The following is a 7,501-nucleotide window of genomic DNA, read 5'->3' on the forward strand; positions in this document are numbered from 1 at the left end:
AGGTAAGGAAAGAAATTGCATTCACAAAAAAACGGTGCTATTAAGAAAAGGAATATTTAGAAAACAGCTTTTGGAAACTGAAAGCATAATAGCAGGAATGAGAACTTCTACAGATGAATCAGAAGGCAGAATTGAAAATTCTCAGAAATTACAGCAAAAGGCAAAAAGATGAAAAATAGAGTAATGTAAGCAAATTAGAGGACCAGTTTAAGAGGTCTGTCATCTACATAATAAGCTAGAGAGAGAACAGAGAAAGTGGAGGAGAGGAATCAAGCAACAAAATTATCCAAAGCATTTCCCCAGAACTCGTGAGCATAAAGTTACAAATGGAAAGAATCCATTGAATTCCCAGCAAAGTAGATCAAAACACACTCACACCAAGACACCATCATTGTGAAACTTCAGAACATGGAGGGAGAAATTCCAGAATGGCAAAAACCAAAGCAACAAACATGTCAAAATCAAGGAATCTGGAATTCGAATACCAGACTTCTCAAAAGCAACGCTGGAAGCTAAGGCAGTGAGCATGACCTTCAGAATTCTGAGGGAAAATTACAACCCACCAAATTCCTTACCTAGTCAAACTTTTAACCCAGTGTGTGGTTACAGTAGTCATTTTTAGATATCAAAGCCACCACAAATTTATTTCCCAGAAGCTACTGGATAATGCCACACCAAAATGGAGTAAGCTAAGGAAAAAGATGTGGGATCCAGGAAACAGGAGACCCAGCAAAGGAGAAAAACCAAGGGGATGAATAAATGCCCAGAATGGCAGTGGAATGAGATCATAGGCAAAGCAGGCAGTCAGTCCAGATGTGAGCAGGTGAGAAGGTTCTAGATGAGCTTTCTTCAGGAATGGTGAAGTTGATACAATGCATGGTGTATCTTCACTTCTTGAGAGTTAGGCAATGGGTAGGTATTTGTGCATTGAATCAGTTATGAGCACATAGAATACTTAGGTGGAAAAACCCAAGGTATTTATCACTCCAGAAAAAACAAATTGTTGTGCAGGAAAGAAAAATTAACACATGTATCTCACCTCTGAATACTTTTACATCATTACAGTAATGGAAGTTGCATAATTGATTCAACCAAATTTACTATGTAGCCATATTTGGAGGATGGGGTGATGGGAAGATGGGAAGGGTTCATATGGGGTGGTGTGTGTGTGTGTGTGTGTGTGTGTGCATGATGTTGACAGGAGGAAAGAGGGTCAAATCTTCATTCTCCAAAGGAAAAACTTATACATAATACCGAAATAAAATTGAAAGGTAGCAATACAATCATGCCATTTAGCTCTCCAGTGTTAAAATAATCAGCTAAAAGAGTTAAGGAGGAGGAAATTGGTGACACATAGGACAAGGGACTGATAGTTTCATAACAAACATTTAAAAACTTTAAGTCTTTATATGCATGCATAATTTTGATACAAATAAAATTAGCAATTGCTGCTGTCATTTTGTTGCGCTTATTTATGCATGCACGCACACATTTTCTGAGTGCTTTGGGTCAGGTGTTGGGCTGGAGCTTGGGAATACAGAGCAGATGAGACCAAGCATTACTTTATCCTTGCAAACTTTCTCTAAAACACTGAAAAGTAAACTTCTAACACATGGCATAAAAATAATGGGCCATACTTCACATTTATGTTGGAGCACAGTATTGTAGTTTAATTTTTAGCTAGTGAGATGATTTTAAAATTAACCAAAATTATTACTCACAGTACTATGCTCAGCACATGATACCTGCTGTCATTACAGTCCCACACATTCCCTAAGAAGTAGATATTACCTGAGTCTCAGAAGGGGCAAGTAAATTGCCTAAAATCTTACAGCAAATTGGATAGAAGAGCTGGGATTTGGACTTGGTTCTCCGTCATTCCAAATCCGTACCCCAGATTGTGATTGATTGAAACATTTTTTTCAGTTAATCTGGTATTTGCAGTAAACAAGATCAAGTGTACGTTTTTGAGGCAGGTAAAGCTAATATAAAGATCATCTTCAGAGAGCCTTGGCATAGGTAGGTGTCATTTCTTTGAAAAATATATAAGTAAGAAAAGCTCAATAGCATAGGGTATTGAGTTTCCCCATGTGAGGGAGATTTGAACTGAGTGAGTATGCAAATTCACCAGCAGATTCTACATGTAGGTAAATTAGAATTCATTCAGCATTTACCAAGAACCTCCTGAATCATGCCCTGAGAGCTTCAAAAATGAATAGGACACCAACATGTATGTGCATCTGTTGCACTGTGGATGTATACTAAATGTTAAATTCTGCTTTGGCTTGAGACCTGACCTCGTATGATTAGAATGACTGTGTATTTACCTACCCATATTTTATTTCATGTTTTGGGCAATGGTAGCTTAATATTTAGAAGGCTGGATATATTCTTTATAATGAAATTTCATAAACTTACGATATATGCTTCTAGACCAGCCTCTCCTAAATGAGTTCTGCAGCGCACTGGTCCTCCAAAATGTGTGTTAAATCAAGAGGTGACTGTTCACATATATCTGGAGAATCCTGGACGTAATAATATCCTCCTTTTGGAGATTTGCAATGCACATCAGCATGTTAGAGCCTCTGAAATGGCTTTGAATTAAAGAACCATATTTTAACAGAGTTGATACAGTATTTTTTAACATGGATTCGTTTTTTCAACCAGCTTGTAGTTTTTTATGGAACACAGTTTGGGAAACACTGGACCCTAGGTTATTTCCTTTTGCAGAAAATTCATACATTGTGACCTTTAGGCCCCGTTAACTCTGAATTGGTGTGATTTTACAGTTTGATAATCAGTTTCATGTCACTTTCTTGAAAAGTGCTAAAAGTATATTTTTAACTATGTCAGGTAATACACATGCTAATTAGCTCAATTTAGCCACTTCACAATGTGTACATATTTTAAAACATTTTGTTGACATGATAAATATCTACAATATTTTCTGTCAATTTAAAAAGATTAAAAAATTTAAAAAGATTTTATTGTGACTATCATATTTGAAATGTAGTTTGGTCCTGGTAGAGTGGGAGCAGAAAAAAAAATATAGTTTGGAAATACATAACCCAGCATTATAAATATTTTCTAATAAATTTTTCCAGACATTCTATATATTTGTATGTATCTATGTTTATATATGTATGCATATATAGAAATGTATATATATATATAGTGTGTGTGTGTGTGCAGGTGTGTCCACAGATACATATATGCTATATATGCATAATTCTGAAATACTGCATAGTAATATAATTTATTAAGGAAAGGAGGCTATTTTATTATTTTTTCTTTTTTTCCAAAGGACATTGCCCAGAAGGAGGCCATTTAGTTTGTTTCCAGTTTCTTTTTGCAGTGAATATCCTTACACATAGACTCTTTGTATGATTGGATAATTATATGTCTGTTATAAGTTCCTAGAATTCCAAGTCCAAAAGTATATGTGTTCTAAATTTTAATAGAGATTTATTACCTACCTTAGGCAACTAATAAGACTGCAAGTTGCCCACTGCCATTGCTGGCAATGCTAGTTCAACATCAAAAAGTTCGGTATCATTGAACTAAAATCTTAGCTGATGTTGTTTTCCTATATGAGAAGCACATTATTTGTTATCTCAAACAAGTACTATTGTCATATATATATATATATATATATATATATATTCTGCATTTATTATTTATTTATTTAATAGAATTGTAAGTCATTTGGGAATTAGGAATGAAGGGGTCTGTGTGCTCTTGAGTTACCATCCGATTATTATATGTGAAATGAATGACAAGAACTTAAAGCTTTATTTTTATTATTTGACATGATATACATATTTTTTTGTTTGTAAAATAGTTCAAGCGTTATTTTGGATAAAAGTATTTGCTTCTTTGAAATCCTGCATTAATAGGTCTCCCATAGAAATAAAATTATGGTAAACTTTGTGGAAAAATTGCAGAGATAACAAACGTGAGCACAAAGATATTTTTGAAATTTCCACGTTTTCTTATGAAATTTTTAGTTTTTACTATCTCTTGTACTGTAAAAAGACTTTTCAGTCTGCTGTGGAAGAATATCAGTAATAATCGATTCTTTTTTTTTTTTTTTTTTTGCCTAAAGGAGGAAGACAATGGTCCTATAATGCCCTTGGATAAGAAAAGGAAACTTTTGAGCTGCACCTTCAGTTTATCCTCAAAGCCTGCGTTGTTTGTCTTCATCTAATCCAGCTTTGATGGACATCTGTGATGGTTGCCTGTACACTTGCTGAAATGAAATATTAGAAATGGCTGTATATTCCAAAGAAACCCTATATTGTATATCCACATTACTGCTGCTAGGATTCATATTTGCACATACTGTTTATTGCTTATGTGTAGAAGGAATGAAACTAGTTTCCAGAGTTGTTATTAATATGAATATATATCATGTGTTAATATTGAGAAAGGAAAAATACATTCCCCGTGTTAGTAGTACTTCATTTCCTGTCTCCAACAGAAAATTCACTCATTTTAGAACTAGTGTAATTCTTGATAATAAAATAAGAGTTTTTTTGTTTTTCTTTTTTTTTTTTTTTTTTTTGAGAAGGTGTCTCGCTCTTTCACCCAGGCTGGAGTGCAGTGGCGCGATCTCGGCTCACTGCAGGCTCCGTCCCCCAGGGTTCACGCCATTCTCCTGCCTCAGCCTCCCGCGTAGCTGGGACTACAGGCGCCCGCCACCTCGCCCGGCTAATTTTTTTTATATTTTTTAGCAGAGATGGGGTTTCACCGTGTTAGCCAGGATGGTCTCGATCTCCTGACCTCGTGATCTGCCCACCTCGGCCTCCCAAAGTGCTGGGATTACAGGCGTGAACCACCGTGCCCGGCCTAAAATAAGAGTTTTGATTAAGAACAGCATAGAGCTTCAAAATGCAAAGTGAATGATTAGTAAAATTATGTCTCATTTTATTTTTTCAGCACCGCTACCACAATTAATATTAGGCTGGATTGCCATGGGAAACATTTTTTGGCGTTAATGCAGCAACATAATACTCACTTTAGGTATTACTACATAGTTAAAGGATTTAACTGAATGTGTGGATCCAATTATATTTATTTGACATATTGGAAGCTGTGGTTTAATAGGAATTTGCGAAAGGTGTAAGAAATAGGATAAAAAGAAGGTCAGCACCATGTACCAGGAATAGCTTTACTTTCCATAAATAGAAATATAAATTTAATGGTATCCTGTATTACTTTAGTGTCGTACATTTTGTAAGACTTAAATATTTTATTCCATTGATTCCACTTCTTGGTATGTTAAGACATTTCTTTAAAGATGACCAACAATATCCTTATTTTAGGTGCTACTAGCAGATGTAAGCGTATACTTAGTTGCCATTAGATGTGACAGAATGAGATAATTTATGTAAAGCAGTACAGTGCCTGGCACAAAGCAAACAATAAATATTATTGTTATTGTTGTTAAAATTGTAAAATGAATGACTTCAAAAACACAGTCCCAGTTTCGAGGGATTTTGTGATGCAGAATATCTAAGTTATAGAAATGGAAGACAGGTGGAATAAGTATATGTTCAGAGTTTTTAGATGTGTTGAGTAGAGATGGTAATAATGGAAGCATTAAATACAAATGAAAATCACACCAGATATCCCTGAAATTGAAGCAAAGAAAGTTCATCATCTAGTCTTGGGCAGCAAGAGAAAGGACTAGGGTTATGGCAATGTGAGGAAAAGTTGGGGCTTGCTAAGGGTTGAGATCTGTTGGTAGCCCTGGATCACATGGGGTCAGCACCAGGCAGTGCCTCTGAAAGTGGAGAGAGGTCCTGGACTTCCCTTGTGTATAACAGTTCCTAGTGTCCAACAATGAGGAAATGGTGAAGCAGGGTTACAAAACTGTGACAAAAATATTTACATCTAGCAGTTACCACTCACATGCCAAACTTTGGCTGCACATGTGTAGCCTTATTTGTAATTAACATCAAAAGACTAGATCTGAAGCCTTCCATGAATGAGAGGCCATTCATATGGCATTCCTGGAACAAAACACTGCACAGGTACCAGCCTCGCCACTCGTGACCGGGTTGGTGCTGAACAGTCAGGGATTGTTCTTGAACTAGACTTCTGATGCTTCTTGCAGTTTCATCTTTCTCTGAAATACACAAAATAAACAAATACAATAACAAATAGTAATTAAATGACTTTCAGGATAACATCTAGTTGTTCAGGCTTCACCCTTCACAGGTGTGTGTGTGTGTGTGTTTGTGTGTGTATGTGTGTTTATGTCTGTATATTGAAGCAGTTTGAATTTACTTACTGTATATTTTCTGAGTAAAAGACTGAAATGAACTACTTGGTTCAGATCATGGTGTCCATTGGTGAGATTGTTCGGAGGCTTAATATTCTTTATATGGAAAATCTTTTAATTCCACAGTTAGTTACCTCAGATTCAGAATATGAATACTGTTTATAATATGCTTTTGTAGGGATGAATTTGAAAGGTAGTTTGTCAGTAAACAAAAGCACAACAACTAATCTCAAATCTGTTTTGATGGTGTGATAGGAAAGAAAATAAAACCTATGTGATGGACCCTGTAATTGGGGCAGGAATATCCCAAAGAAAAAGTAGGGGAGAATTAGTGACAAATGTCATAGATCTTGAAATTTAATTTAGGGTTCGTTTTGTTTATGAAACAATTTAATAAGGCAGCAAACTGAAATGATTTTTCATGTAGCTTATACACATGTAAGTGCCTCTGATTCATGGTAACTAATGTACCTGATGATATATAAAGTAACACTGTTGTCAGAAGATTTGCCAATTAAGATAATTTGAGTTTACTCTTTTTTTGTTGGTCAGTTTAGCTAAAGGCTTGTCAATTTTATTGACTTTTTCAAGGAACCAAAGTGGATTTTGGGGTCTTCTCTATTGTGTTTCTATTCTCTATGTCATCAAACTCTGCTCAAATCTTACTATTTTCTAACTTCTGCTTGCTTTGTATTTAGTTTGTGTCTTTTCCAGTATATTAAGGTGGAAGGTTAGGTTATTGATTTGAATTCTTTTTTGAATAAAGGCATTAACAGTTATAAATTTTCCTCTGAGCATTTCTTTAGCTGCATCCAATAAGTTTTAGTATGCCATGTTTTTTTCATTCATCTCAAGGTATTAGAAAATACTTTGCCTTTTAATTTCTTTTTGATGCAATGGTTATTTAGGAGTACATTGTTTAATTTGCACATATTTATGAATTCCCAAATTTGTTACTGATTTATAATTTTTTTCTGTTGTGGTCAGAAAACATACTTTATATGATATCAGTCTTAAATTTATTGAGGTTTTCTTTCTGGCTTAGCATATGGTTTATCCTGCAGAATATTCCATGTGTACTTAAGAGTATGTATTGTGCTGTTGGATGCTATGTTCTGTAGATGGCTGTTAGGTCTATAGTGTTGGCCTGTTGTGTTGTTCAGGTCTTCTGTTTCCTTGTTGATATGCCTATTTCCGTCTATTATGAAAGTAGTG

General features: G+C 35.1%; 1 protein-coding gene across 2 annotated transcripts in view; it reads left to right on the plus strand.

The window, feature by feature from the left end:
• Window positions 1-5,479, plus strand: part of CA8 (carbonic anhydrase 8) — a 94,469-nt gene extending 88,990 nt beyond the window's left edge. For both annotated transcript variants that reach the window (XM_055286318.2, XM_055286317.2), the window contains one exon: window positions 4,106-5,479. The gene's annotated coding sequence lies outside the window, so the exon portion shown is untranslated. The remainder of the gene's footprint in view (window positions 1-4,105) is intronic.
• Window positions 5,480-7,501: the final 2,022 nt, after the last annotated feature.

The sequence above is a fragment of the Symphalangus syndactylus genome, chromosome 7, assembly GCF_028878055.3.
Source record: "Symphalangus syndactylus isolate Jambi chromosome 7, NHGRI_mSymSyn1-v2.1_pri, whole genome shotgun sequence".
NCBI lineage: Eukaryota > Metazoa > Chordata > Mammalia > Primates > Hylobatidae > Symphalangus > Symphalangus syndactylus.